This window comes from Loxodonta africana, chromosome 5, assembly GCF_030014295.1.
Source record: "Loxodonta africana isolate mLoxAfr1 chromosome 5, mLoxAfr1.hap2, whole genome shotgun sequence".
Taxonomy (NCBI): Eukaryota; Metazoa; Chordata; class Mammalia; order Proboscidea; family Elephantidae; genus Loxodonta; species Loxodonta africana.
The window spans coordinates 119,342,457-119,357,457 of NC_087346.1; the positions used below are offsets into that span (position 1 = coordinate 119,342,457).

General features: G+C 41.3%; 1 protein-coding gene and 1 pseudogene across 11 annotated transcripts in view; both read left to right on the forward strand.

Moving 5' to 3' along the window:
- Nucleotides 1-15,001, forward strand: part of TLR1 (toll like receptor 1) — a 125,558-nt gene that overhangs the window by 69,958 nt on the left and 40,599 nt on the right. For all 11 annotated transcript variants that reach the window (XM_064285945.1, XM_064285952.1, XM_064285947.1 and 8 more), the window contains one exon: nt 2,616-2,836. The gene's annotated coding sequence lies outside the window, so the exon portion shown is untranslated. The remainder of the gene's footprint in view (nt 1-2,615; nt 2,837-15,001) is intronic.
- LOC135231457 (elongation factor 1-alpha 1-like) lies at nt 2,848-14,994 on the forward strand (annotated as a pseudogene).

Consider the following 15,001-nt stretch of genomic DNA (forward strand, 5'->3'; position numbering starts at 1 on the left):
CTACGGGGCAGTTCTACTCTGTCCTACAGGGTCACTATGAGTCGGAATTGACTTGAAAGCAACAGGTTTCGTTTGGTTTGGTTTTATGGGGAAAATAAAGATCTTCAAGATAATGCATCTTCCTCTTCATGACCATGGAATATCTTTCCATTATTTAAGTCATCTTTAATTACTTTTGATACAGTTTTACAATTTCCTTCTATAATGTCATATATACCTTTTGTTAGATTTATTCCTAGGTGCTTTATTTTTAGGCTATTATAAATGATATCCACCACCTGTCTGTCGGTTTGTTGTACTGTGGTGGCTTGCATGTTGCTGTGATGCCGGAGGCTATGTCACCTATATTTCAGATACCATCAGGGACAGGTTTCAGTGGAGCTTCCAGATTAAGACAGACTAGGAAGAAGGCCTGGTGATCTACTTGTGAAAATTAGCCAAGGAAAATTCTATGGTTCAGAACAGAACATTGTCCAACTCACTTGCTTTGGATATGTCATCAGGAGGGATTAATTGCTAGAGAAGGACATCATGTTTGGTAAAAGAGAGGCTCAGCAAGTGTGAGGGAGACCCTCAGGGAGGTGGATTGGCATAAGAACCACAACAATGAACTTGAACATACTGGTGATTACCCAGATGACACACCACCAGGCAATGTTTTGTTCTGTTGTACGTAAGACCGCCATGAGTTGGAATTAACTATATTTAAATGATATAAATACTATCTTTTTACAAATTTTATCTTTTTGCACCTTATGGAATATAATCAATTTTTGTATATTGATCTCAAAGTCAGGAATCTTAATACAAATAGCTTAAAAAAAAATTATATAATCCTCACTGTGCACCAGGCCCTGCTCTGAGCACTTTATATCTGTGAATGCATTTGAGTTCACAATCACTGTATGAAGTAGGTATTATTATGATTACTATTTACAGATGAGGGATCTGAAGCCCAGAGAGCTTAAGTAAGTTATCCAAGATCATCAGTGGTAGAGTCAGAATTCCAACTCATTGTCCTGCATCCAGGGTTATAACCCCCACACTATATTTGCCTCTTAGTCTTGTTAAGCTCTTTCATTAATTTTAACAATTTGCCTGGCTCTTGGTTTTCCAGGCACACAACAATAACAATAAATACTTTAAAACTAGCAAACACATATTTAACATCCAATTAAAGCAGCGCTGTGTGTGTTGGGTTTTTTGGTGTGTGTGTGTGTGAGTGTGTGCGTGCATGTTTATGTGGAGAGGGAAATTTATGAAGAGCAGCGTTCTCCAAGTGAATGGAATTTACCAAGCCCTGGGGTTTGCTGGACTCCTTCCAGAGGAGCAGGGAATTTCTCATTGCAGCACTAGTCCAGTAGGTGCATCCTCAGAGAAGGCCTACAGGCCTAAGGAGGCCTGAATAGGGAATGAGGCCCAGCAAGCCCAATGGAGAGTGTCAAATAACAGGCCTTCCCCTTCCCTACCTCCACCCCCAGATTCAGGCTGAATCAAAGGGCCATTGAGGCCCTCCTGTTCACAGACAGAGGCCTTTGGGGTCATTCCCTGAGGCTGAAACTGCAACAATCCTCGGAGCTTCTACTCCCAACAGGCTTGTGTTTGAAACCACAATATACTTGGCTCCGGTTTTATACACATTACTTTCCTGGAGCTGAAAAAAAAAAAAAAAAAAAAGGGAGGAGGGAATGTAGAAGAACCAAAGCGAGAGGTCTTGAGAGACAGGGAATTCTTTTTCCAATTTAGTGAATGAAGTTAATAAGTGGAAAAATAAAACTACTCTCTGTGAAGGGTCTTTGGAAGGGTTACAAGGCCACAATAATTAAAAGCAAATTAAAAGGCTATTTTCATTCTTTCAGTCTTAACTGCCTCTCTCAGTTCTGACAGAAATGAGTGTACTTCACAGTTGAAGAGGGGGAGAACCATACCTCTCTGATGGTGTGGGCTGGCAATTGGTTAAGAAGGAATTGGGGTACCCACTGATTTTTCTCTCTGTGGCGTTCCAAATGCTAATTCGTAGATTGGGGAATTGACTGGATAAAAACGCCCCCCCCCTTCCCCGCCCCAACTCCATTTCAAATTGGACATTTGTTCACACATTTCAAAGGAATGTTTTCTGGTGGTTTGCCTTTTGTTAAAAAAAAAAAAAAAAAAAAAAGCCCTGGGTTTGGGTCCCTGAGGGCGAGTTAGTTGGGTCTCTCTGGACCTCAGTTTCCTTTCTGTAAAGTGAAGGTGTAAACTAGATCAATGATTTTCAACCAGTGCTGTCCAGGGAATATTGAATGCAGTAATTAATTGCAAGTATTAGTTGGGCAATTCAGCCCAAGTATGCTCCTGTCGGAAACCCTGGTGGCATAGTGGTTAAATGCTATGGCTGCTGACCAAAAGGTTGACAGTTCGAATCCGCCAGGCGCTCCTTGGAAACTCTATGGGGCAGTTCTACTCTGTCCTATAGGGTCGCTATGAGCCAGAATCGACTTGATGGCAGTAGGTTTGGTTTTTTGGTTATGCTCCTGTCATCTTTTGAGCTGAGAATATTTTCAAGACAACCTAGTTGAGCAGTGAATTCTAACAAGCCTGTTTCTGTGACTTTCTAACTCTCTCAACAATTCCAGGTGACCAAGAGGTAGAGGCCACGCCCATATTGCCACCTTGTAGGAGTTATGGAAGGTTCCTGCCTGCATGATGTTTCTTTCAAGGAGAATGAGAAAGACTTGTGACAACCCAAGTGGGTGGTGACACACACAGGTCTTGTTCTAGTGGCTTCAGGAGGTAGCCCTGTGGCCTGTGTTGAAATGAGATCCAGCAGAGCGACATGTGTATTTTCAAAATGCAGGTGAGATTTTGTCTAATATTATGCAACAATTTTCCTGTGAAACCTTCCTGAGCTCCAAAGCTGGGTTCTGATGCTTCTCTTATGTTTTCCAAAGCACCTCAGGTTACTTACTACTCTGTTGGTGATGGGTGCTGTGTCAAGTCAATTCCTACTCATAGTGACCCCGTATGACAGAGTAGAACAGCCCCATAGTATTTTCTAGGCTGTATCTTTAAGGGGCAGATTGCCAGGTCTTTCTCCTATAGAGCTACTTGGTGAGTTCATGCCACCAACCTTTCAGTTAGTAGTCGAGCACTTAAATGTTGTGGCACCGGCACTCTTTGCTCACTACCCTAGAACTAAGAATTGTTATGTTATTGCCTGCTAACTTACTTTTCATGCATCCTTTCTTTTGTCTTGAGGTCAAAAACTAAGGCTTTTCACTATGAATTCCCAGGACCTGGCAAAGTCTCTGCCATACAGAGGTGATTTTATTTTCCAAAACTGGCCACAGCAAAATTCCCAATTCCACATGTTCTTCTAGTACCTTGCTACACCCTATCTTGAAGCAGAATCTGTTTCTCCTCCCATGGAACCTGAGGACTTTGTGACAACCGCAGTAAATAGAATGTGATAGAAGAGATATTGTGTGCCTTCCAAGGCTAGATTATAAAAAGCAATACACCTACTCCTCACTTATCAACTCTCTTATTATCTGACATTTTGCATTTACTTACAACAATAGTAAAAAATCTACTATCCAGCTATTTTGCAATTAACGACATACGTCTGGCCCTAGAGAATGCCAAATTACGAGGACAGAGTAATGCTGGCTGTAATGGTTAAGGTTACATGTCATCTTGGCTGGGCCATGATTCTCAGTGGTTTGGCAGTTATGTAATTTGGCAGTTATGCTATGATGTAATTTGGGAGTTACGTAATGATGTAGTCATCCTCTATTTTGTGATCTAATATGGTCATCCTCCATTTTTGTATAACGCCAGTTTTCACTAATGACCTGATCTTTGGAACTTAACCATGTCAATAAGTGAGGAGTGGGTGTAATGCTTCTGCCTGGTGCTCTCTCTCTTGGAACATTCACCCTTGAAACCCAGGTACTAGGTTGTAAGAAAGCCCAAATTAGCCCCATGTACAGGGCAATTGTAAACCCTGGTGGTGTAGTGGTTAAGTGCTATGGCTGCCAACCAAAAGGTCGGCAGTTCAAATCCACCAAGCGCTCCTTAGAAACCCTATGGGACAGTTCTACTTTGTTCTATAGTGTCGCTATGAGTTGGAATTGGCTTGATGGCAACTGGTTTGGTTTTGGTTAGAGGGCAAGTAGGAGTCCCTGGGAGGTGCAAAATGGCTTGTGCAAATGCAAAGTGCTTGACGGCTAACCGAAAGGTTGGTGGTTTGAATCCACCCAGAGGCACCTTGGAAGATGGGCCTGGTGGTCTGCTTCTAAAAGGTGTCAGCCCTGAAAACCCTATGAAGCAGTTCTACTCTATGGGGTCACCATTAACCAGAATCCACTCAGTGGCAAGTGGTAGGGAGCAACTGATGTCCCCAGGTGACAGCAAGCATCCACTGCCAGATATCTGAGTGAACCAGCCTTCAAGTGATTGAGCCTCTAGTTTTTGAGTCTTCCAGCTGGGGCCTGAGACACTGTAAAGACAAGGTATCCCTGTCCCTGCTGTGCTGTGTTCAAATTCCTGACCCACAGAATCTGTGAGCATAATCAATGCGAAATTACATGACTAAGTTTTGAGGTTATTTGTTACACAGCCATAGTAACTGAAACAGTGGTCAATAATAGACACTGAATATGGTAATGAATGGCTGGTCATGGGTTCCATCAGATCCCTAGAGCTACCTAGAAGTTGGAAAAGAGAACTATTCTTGGAAATGGGTGGAATTGTATTGTGTTTTTCTGAAGTTGTAAGGCATAAATATCTATAGTAGAAAAGATTCTTTTAAAAAATCAGGGCCACTTAAATATGTTTGTATTTGTCTAAGAGTCCCTGGGTGGTGCAAAAGGTCAATGAGCTTGGCTACAAACTGAAAGGTTGGAGGTCAGAGGTACCGCTAAAGAAAGGATTGACAAAATACTTCGGTAAAATCAGCCGTTGAAAACGCTGTGGGCCACAGTTCTACTCTGACACACATGGGGTCTACTTGAAGGCAACTCGTTAAGGTTAAGTTTATATTTCTGTAAGGGCCTAGGCTATTCTCTGCTTTCGCTTCCCCTCTCTGCTACCCTCCAACAAATAGACAGATTGCACAATCATTGGTGGAATTTTTAGTGTTTTTATCACTGCATTGGAGCTTGGGGGTAAAGTCTGACCATGAACATTAAGGGTTAATTTGTCTTGGGCCTTATTTTTCCTTCCTTTCTTTCTCTGGGGAAGTACATGCTATCTGGGAGCTGATTTGTTTCTAACATAATTTAAGAAGACTTGTTTTTGCCTTGAGTAACAGTGAAAAACTTCAACCTTAAAAGGCACAGAACTGAATGAATGGCTTAGGATGAGGTTAAAATAAGGACCCCAGGGCATTTTGAATAATGAATGAAGCCTTCATTATTCTTAGGTGCTTTTTTTTCCCCCTCCAGCATTTATTAATTAACAACCTTTTTCCATAAAAAATATCAATGGGATCATCATCCTTACAACTGACCAAAATAAATGTAATGTTTAATTTTGCATTTTACCTAAAACTAGCTGTTATAATTGGACTTTGTTATTATGTCTATTTGTTTAATAGATTTCTCCATAGAAAATAGAGCAGATAACCATGTAGTTCACAGCATGATTATATAAATGGAAGATGATTGCACAGGCTTTCAGATTTTTTTAAAAAAAATTGTAATGATGATTATTCATGTTTTTGGTTTGAGTCTTTAATCTCACTTGTGTTGACCGTGTGTGTGCAAACACTTACTAAACACCTTGGAAGAAGAGCGGTTGTCAATCTACATTACACAACTTCTCCAGCTTCCATGAAGGGGGGAACTGATGGCAACTTGGGGCCATGAATTTGCATGACAGGGAAAGGCATCGCCAGAATTCTAGGCTGAAAAGAGCGATGTCTGAGGTTATTTTTTGTGTGTGTTTCATATAGAAAGGATTTGTTGTTTTTGTTGGGTGCCCTCGAGTTGATTTCAACTCATAGCGACCCCATGTGACAGAGTAGAAGTGTCCCATAGAGTTTTCTAGGCTATAATCTTTATGGAAGCAGATTGTCAGGTCTTTCTCTCACGGAGCCACTAGATGGGTTCCAAGCTCCAACCTTTTGGTTAGCAGCTGAGTGCTTAACATTGCACCACCAGGGCTCTTTATAGAAATGATTACAATAGATATATCCATTGGGTTTATTAAAAATGAGTTATTGCCCTGGACACCCTGTTAACTCAGAACTGAAGTCACTCCCGAAGTCCACCTTTCAGCCAAAGATTAGACAGGCCTGCAAAACAAACAATAACAGACATGATGAACATGATTCTTAGTTCAATCAAGTATATGAGACCAAATGGGCAACACAGACCCAAAAGCAAAGGCAGAAAGGGACAGGAAAACTGGATGGACACGGGAAAACCAGGGTGGAAAGGGAGAGTGTGCACACATTGCAGGAATTGCAAGCAATGTCAGGAAACAATTCAAATTTTTGAATGAGAAACTAATTTATGCTATAAACTTTCACCTAAAGCACAGTAAAATTTAAAAAATGACAATAATTTTAAAAATGAGTTATGATGAGTATGTGTTTATACATTGATTTTTCTTTTTTTAGTTTTAGCAAATGGCTACATGTACAAAATATAACAAGTCAAATAGTTTGATAAGGCTTATGTTGGAAAACAGCAGTACCCTTCTTGGCTTTCACCATCCCTGATTTCCTCTCCACAGAGACAATTGCTGCCGTCTTTTAAAGCTATTTCTTTGGAGTTGGCCTCCATATTTCTAAATCATATGTTGTCCTAGTTAACTAGTACTGCTGTAACAGACACACCACAAGCAGGGGGCTGTAAAGAACAGAAGTTAATTGTCTCACAGTTTAGGAGGCAAGAAGCCTGAGTTCAGCCCCCTGACTCAACAGGAAGGCTCTCTGTGGAAGACCCTCGTTTCTTTGTCTGTAGCTCCAAGGTTCCTCAGTCCCTTGGCAAGCTTACTTTGGCACCTATCTTCCCCTATTTACGTTTGCTTCTGTGTCTAATCTGCTCTTTTTATACCTCAGAAGAGATAAGGTTTAGGACACACCCTACACTGACATGACCTCATTAACATAACACAGAAAACCCTATTCCTAAATGGGATTAGGATCAGAATTCCAACACATATTTTGGGGGGATACAACTCAATCCATAAAGTATACTTATATTGCTATTTCTCATGTCCTCATTTGTAAATAAGGTTGGTGTATGTGTGAATGTGTGAGTGTGTGTGTGTGTGTGTGTGCGTGTGCACACATGTGGTACTGTTCTGATGGTGTTGTGACGGCTTCAGGGAGTTTAGCACCTTTTCTGCAGAGTGATTTTGCTGGGCTGTTTCACTGGAAGACTTCCACTTCTTAGTTTCTTTGTTTTTTTTTTCTCTTAGTCTAGTCAGTTACCCCAGAGAAAGATCCTCCAGTTTCTGCTTTCAGTGATATAAACCTGGCTGCCAGCATCCTGAGACAGAAGTGGAGGACAGGGCATGGGGGCCTACAGTTCAGGATCTAGAGCTCCACTTGATTCCCTATATTCTGTAGGGTGTTCTACCCTGATGTCACCGAGGCCAGGGTCTCTCCTACTTACCCACTTCAGAAAGTCAACCTCTGGACTTTGGAGATTGGGGGTAGTAGGTCAGCAAATCTGGGGGTCTATGTATGTGTTTCCTGTACAGACTTATTACCAGTTTTCTGTTCTCAACCCTACCTGTACCCTGGAGCCACCAAGTCCTAAGTCTTTCTGAGGGTCTGTGTCTGAAATCAGCCTGCTTCTAGGCTGATTTTTTTTTTTTTTTAGTTTTATTGAATTTTCGGTGAAAGTTAGCATTGGTTTCAGCTTCCTTTGGTCAGCTAAGTCAGTAATCACTTGTCCATATGCTTTCCAGCTTCCAAAATATTTATTCTCTTTTCTGTTTGTCCTGTGGGCTTATTTATTTATTTATTTATTTTTAGCCCTCTCAGTGTCATTTAGGTGAGACTGGTGGAGGTGGGGCAAAACTGAAATGGTGTTTTCAATTTGCATTTAACATTTAACAGGATGTTTAAGTAATGGAACTTAAACAAAGTAATAATGAAATATAAACTAAGCTGCATTTGTTTATTTATAATTGGACACAGCTTTGACTTTTAAAATTTCTGAGGGATGCTAAATTTGATTGTATTAAGATTTTATATTTCTATAGGCACCCTATTTGTGTTAAAAGTTTATATCAGAAAAAAAGAAAAGCTGAATATTGATAAGCCATCTCTCTCAAGGAATTAAAAAAAAAATAACATGAAATTACACTCAAAGAAGGTAGAAGAAAGGAAATAACGTAAGTGAATAAACCAGAAAACAACGCACAATAGAGGAATTCAGCAAAGACAAAGGCAGAACCATTCAGATATAACTATTGGTTCCTACTCATTTGGAGCAAAAGAGAAAGAAAGAAATCAAAGACTCAAAGAACAAACTAGTTTACAGGACCAACTGCCTACACAAACCACAGCCTCACCTATCCGGAGACCAGAAGAACTAGATGGTGCCCAGCTACCACTACTGATCTTTCTGACTGGGGCCACAATAGATGGTCCTAGATAGAGTGAGAGAAAATTGTAGTAAAAAACTCAAATTCTTAATAGAAGGTCAGACTTACTGAGCTGGAGAGACTAGAGTAACCCCCGAGACTATCGCCCTGAGATACCCCTTAAACTTTGAACTGAAACAACTTCTGGAGGTAACGCTTCGTCTAAATAACAGGTTGGCTAATAAAGTAAACAATATCACCTGTGAAGTGCTGTACTCCTTTTAATTAAAAAAAAAAAAAAAAATCATCTATATGAGACCAAACAGTCAACATTTACCCTAAAGCAAAGATGAGAAGGTCAGGGGGGAGAGGGGAACAGGGGAGCAAGAATAATGGAAACGGAACAACCAGAACAGAAATAATGAGAATGTTGACACCATGTGGAAAATGTAACTGATGCCACCGAAAAATATGTATAGAAATTTTTAATTGGGAATTAATTTGCTGTGTAAACTTTCACCAAAAATGCAATAAAATATTTTAAAAAAAGTAAACCCCTGGCAAGACTGATCATAAACGAAAGAGAAGGCCTAAATTATTAATGTCAGGAATGAAAAAAGAGATCACCTCAGATACTAAATAGATCATAAGATGATATTTGACATTGGTGGTTTGGTATTAGAATTCTTACCTTTCATAAAGGAGACCTGGGTTTGCTTCCAAGCCAATGCACCTCAAGTACCACCCATCTGTTAGTTGAGGCTTACATGTTGCTATGATGCTGAACAGGTTTCGGCAGAGCTTTTAGACTAAGAAGGACTAGGAAGAATGGCCTGGCAATCTAATTCAGAAAATCAGTCAATGAAAGCCTTATGGATCACAACAGTGCAGGGTCAGACTGTTGTGCATGAGGATACAATGAGTCAGGGGTGGACTTGACAGCAGCTAACAATAAGATAATTTAATAAACAATAAATGCCTACAAATTCAAAACTTTTAGATGAGGTAGACAAATTCTTAGAAAAATAACTTATCAAAATGAGCATAAGAAATCTGAATAGTCTTGTAAATATTTTAAAAAATTGAATCTATAATTTAATCAGTCTCACAAAGAAAACTCCAGGCTCATAGGGCCTCACCAGAAAATCTTACCAAACCTCTAAGTAAGAAATAACACCAAGTTTTACACAAATTCTCCCACAGAATAAAAAAGGATGGAACAATTTCCAAGCTGTATTAAGAGGCCAACATATCCTTGGTGCCAAAATCTGGCAAGGACATAAGAAAGGAAAAGTATAGGCTAATCCTACACGTAGATGAAAATATCCTAAATAAAATATCAGTAAACTGAACCCAGCCATGCATGGAAAATATAAAGCACCAAGACCTATATTATTTAGTTCATTAAAAGGATTCATTCCAGAAATTCATGGTTGGTTTCCCTTTCAAAAATCAATAGAATTCATCACCTCAGCAGAATAAAGGCAAAGTTTCTGTCAAGGTGACAATTTAAGATGCTCTGCTGTTAGTTTATTGTCTCTCCTGAGACACCAGGTGACAGCTTGTCATGTCCAAGTTAGAGACGATTCCATTTCCCGCTTGCTCTCATCATTTGGCAGCATGCCCGGCCACCTCTGCAGCCTTGTAGTCTTATCTCCCCTGTGGCCCTTTCATCAGATCACAAAATGAAGGATGACTACATCATTATATAACTGCCAAATTACATCATTACATAACTGCCAAACCACTGAGAAACATGGCCTAGCCAAATTGACACATAACCTTAACCATCACAGCCAGCGTTACTCTTGCCTTGCACCTTGGCATTTGTTACGGCTAGATGTATGTCGTTACTGTACAAAATAGTTGGATAGTAGATTTTTTACTGTTGTCATAACTGGGAAATGTTGGATAGCAAAATAGTCAATAGATGAGGAGTAGGTGTAATTAACACATACATAAATATATGTAATTAACACTTATAACACCGTTGCTGTCATATCAATTTCAACTCAAAGGGACCCTATAGACAAACTGTCCCATAGGGTTTCCAAGGCTATGAATCTTTATGGAAGCACACCGCCCACCCACAACTTTCTCCCAAGGAGTGGATGGTGGGTTCCAACCACGAACATTTCATTTTGGTTAGCAGCCGAGCACTACACCACCAAAAAAAAAAAAAAAAAAAAAACAACCAAACCCATAGCTGTCAAGTCAATTCTGACTTACTATGCCACCAGGACTCCCTAAGTGACACTTATAGCACTTCCTATGTGCCAGGCTTACACTTGAGTGTTGAATGTGAAAAACGATGAAAATCTTCTCACCTGGACCAATAAACAACAGTATGATAAATGAAGAGGAAATTGAAGTTGTCAATGATTTCATTCTACTTAGATCAACAATCAGTGTCCACGGGAGCAGCAGTGAAGAGATCAAGGGATATATTGCACTGGGCAGATCTGCTGCAAAAGACCTCTTTAAAAATTTAAAAAGCAAAGATGTCACTTGGATGCCCAAGTTGTGCCTGACCCAAACCATGGTCTTTTCAATCACCCTATATGCATGTGAAAGCTGAGCAATATAAAAGGGAGACATGAGAAGAGTTGATGCATCTGATTAGTGGTGTTGGCAAAGAATTTTGAATATACCACGGATTGCCTGAAGAATGAACAAATCAGTCTTAGAAGAAATACAACCAGAATGGTCCTTTGAAGTGAGGATGGCAAGACTTCCATTCGCTTATTTTGGACGTGTCATCAGGAAAGACCAATCCCTGGAGAAAGACGCCATGTTTGGTAAAGTAGAGGGCCAGGAAAAACAAGGGAAATCCTTAATGAGATGAACTGAGACAATAGCCACAACAATGGACTCAAACTTATCAAAGATCATGAAGATGGCACAGGACTGGGCAACGTTTTGTTGTTTATACATAAGGTCACCATGAGTCAGAGCCGACTCAACAGAAACTAATCACAAGGTGCCAAACACTATTCTAAGTGTCTGACATGTAATCTCATGTCTCATAACAACTCTGTGAGGTAGGCTCTAATGGTATCATCCTGATTTTACAGATGAGGAAGGTGAGGCACAGAGAAATTAAAGACCTACACAAAGTCACACAGCAGTGGCAGACAAGATTTATGCCAGGCAGTCCTGCTCTAGATTTCATCCTCTTTACCACAAAGCCATGTTGCCTTCCCAGCACTACTCTTGTGCAATCCAGTCCTGGGAGGACAGGCTTTTGAGGGGTGCAGACCCCCTCGACCACCACAGGCTCTGAGCTCCAGGCCCCAAGTGTCTGGGTCTTTCTCTCCAGCAGAGGGCACCCGTAGCCCATGTTTTTAGGTTCCCTTTGCGTATAGGACTCTGTTCTTGAGAACTGGAACTCCTGACCCTTTGTGGGAAAAGGCCTGATCTTAAAACTTTGTGTCTCTTTTTTAAAGAGTATATATATAAAAAAAGTATAGAGTGTATTAATGAAAAGAATGATTCAGCACATGGAAATAATCAAGGGAATGATCCAGTTCATTTCTCGGAGGCCCTGAAATGGACACCAGTAACCATGAACCCAATAAACTTGTCTAGGAGCCCCAAGTTTATATCAGCATTGGCACATTATTGCCAGATAAACCGCATCAGAGGCAGGGATTTTTCTTACCACATTCAGAAAGCATGCTATTCAAACCAGCCCCAGCTCAAGGGACAGCCTTGAACACATCATTTCTCCACCTGGCTTATGCTAACTGCGTAGCCCTTTTAGAACTTGTGCTGAGTTGTCTTCCCTCTGGTGACCTTGTCACTTCCTTCACAGGAAATTAGCTTGGAGGAGCAACCCCAGAACCTTCACCAGAGACAGAAATGTCAGGAGTCCAGGTTCAGCAGGCTTTAGCCTTTCTCAGTGGAGGGAAGAGGAAACGGCTTCTGTGAGGGGTCTTACCTCCCATCAGGCACTCCTTGCGGGTTTATTACATTCTGCAATAAAGACTGGGTCAGGGACCTAACTTTTAATGGGGTCTTTTCAGGTTGAGTGCACACACAAAGTTGGTTGTCCTGGAAATAAAGAAGTTTCTCCAACTGTCTCTACATTCCCCTATAGCTCTGAGAAGCCCCAGTAGGCTCCAGGGGCTCTCATCAGCCCCTCCTCAGTGACCTCTGTTCTGTATATACTTTGGCATAAGAATCCTGATTTAAAATTAAATGAGTGGGAGTGTTTTTTTGCAACGGCTTTGCCACCAGAACATGGGTGTTGGTGAAAACCATCAAAGAATCTAAGCCAAAATGGAAAAGGAATAGACCCATATCAAAATCATTGTCATTGGACACGTAGTTTCAGTCCAGTCCACCACTATGGGTCGCCCGATCTGCAAATGTGGTGGGATGGACTAAAGTACCATCGAAAAATTTGAGAAGGAAGCTGCTGAGATGGTAAAGGGCTTCAAGTATGCCTGGGTCTTGGGTAAATTGAAAACTGAATGTGAACAAGGCATCACCACTAATACTTCCCTGTGGAAATTTGAGATCAGCAGTACTGTGTGACCATCACTGATGCCCCAGGACACACAGACTTCATCCAAAACATGATTACAGGAACATCACGGGCTGACTGTGCTGCCCTGACTGTTGCTGCTGGTGTTGGTGAACGTGAAGTTGGTTATCTCCAAGAATGGGTAGACTCATGAGCATGCCCTTCTGGCTTACACACTGGGTGTGAAACAACTAATCCTTGGTGTTAACAAAATGGATTCCACTGAGCCACCCTGCAGCCGGAAGAGACATGAGGAAATCGTTAAGGAAGTCAGCACCTACCTTAAGAAAATTGGCTACAACCCTGACACAGAAGAAGTTGTGCCAATTTCTGGTTGGAATGGTAACAGCACGCTGGAGCCAAGTGCTAACATTCCTTGGGTCAAGGAACGGAAAATCACCCTTAAGGATGCAATGCCAGTGGGATCACGCTGGTTGAAGCTCTGGATTGCATCCTGCCACCCACTCATCCAACTGACGAGCCCCTGTGTCTGCCTCTCCAGTATGTCTACAAAATTGGTGATATTGGCACCGTCCCTGTGGACAGAGTGCAGACTGGTGTTCTCAAACTAGGCATGGTAGTCGCCTTTGCTCCAGTCAACATTGCCACTGAAGTAAAGTCTGTTGAAATGCACCATGAAGCTTTGAGCGAAACTCTGCCTGGGGACAATGTAGGCTTCAATGTGAGGAATGTCTCTGTCAAAGATGTTTGTCGTGGTAATGTGACCCACTGATGGAAGTAGCTAGCTTCACTGCTCAGGTGATCACCCTGAACCATCCAGGCCAAATCCAGGCAATGCACCTGGGCTGGATTATCACACAGCTCACATTGCTTGCAAGTTCGCTGCTGTTAAAGAGAAGACTGGTCACTGTTCTGGTAAAAAGCTGGAGGATGGCCCCAAATTGTTGAAGTCTGGTGGTGTGGCCATATTTGACACGGTTCCTAGCAAGCCCATATGTGTTGAGAGCTTCTCTGATGTCCTCCTCTGGGTTGTTTTGCTGTTCATGATATGAGACAGACAGTTGCTGTTGATGTCATCAAGGCAGTGGACAAAAAGCCTGCTCGATCTGGCAAGGTCACCAAGTCTGCTCAGAAAGCTCGGAAGGCAAAATGAATATTATCCGTAACACCTGCCATCCCGGTCTTAATCGGTGGCGGAAGAACATCTCAGGGCTGTTTGTCTAAAGACTGGTTAATGATAATGATACATCATAAAACCTTCAGAAGGAAAGGAAAGCTTTGCGGGCCATTTCTTTCTTTTTTGTATGGCAGTTTCAAGTTATTAGTTTTTAAAATCAGTACTTTTTAAGTGGAAACAACTTGTCCAAAAATCTGTCACAGAATTTTGAGACTCATTAAAATAAAGTTTAATGAGAGAAAAAAAAATTAAACAAGAGGGAAAACAGAGAAAAATACCTCAATGACAGCTTAGAAGACCCTCTTGGTTCAGATCCTAGTTCTGCCTCATATGGGATGTGCAGCCCCAGGCAAGTTATTTACCCTCTCTGTCCCTGGATGGTACAAATGACTAATGCACTCTGCTGCTAACCAAAAGGTTAGAGGTTCAAGTCCACCCAGAAACACCTTGGAAGAAAGACCTGGTTATCTACTTCTGAAAAATAAGCCATTGAAATTCTTACGGAGCACAGTTCTATGGACACACATGGTGTCACCACGAGTCGGAGTCCATTTGGCAGCAACTGTTTTTTTTTTTTTTTTTGGTGGTTATTGTTTTCTGTACCACGGTTTTCTCATCTGTAAAGTGAAGTCCATCCCACTGGGTTGTTGATCATAGTCAATGAATTAATGCATGTAAAGCTTTAAGCACAACGCTTTGCACACAGGAAGCACTCGATAAATCTCAGCTGTTGTGATTAAACCCATTTGTACAGGCCACAACTGAGAAAAACAATTTTGCAGTTTCTCACTCCTATGATCTTTACTGGC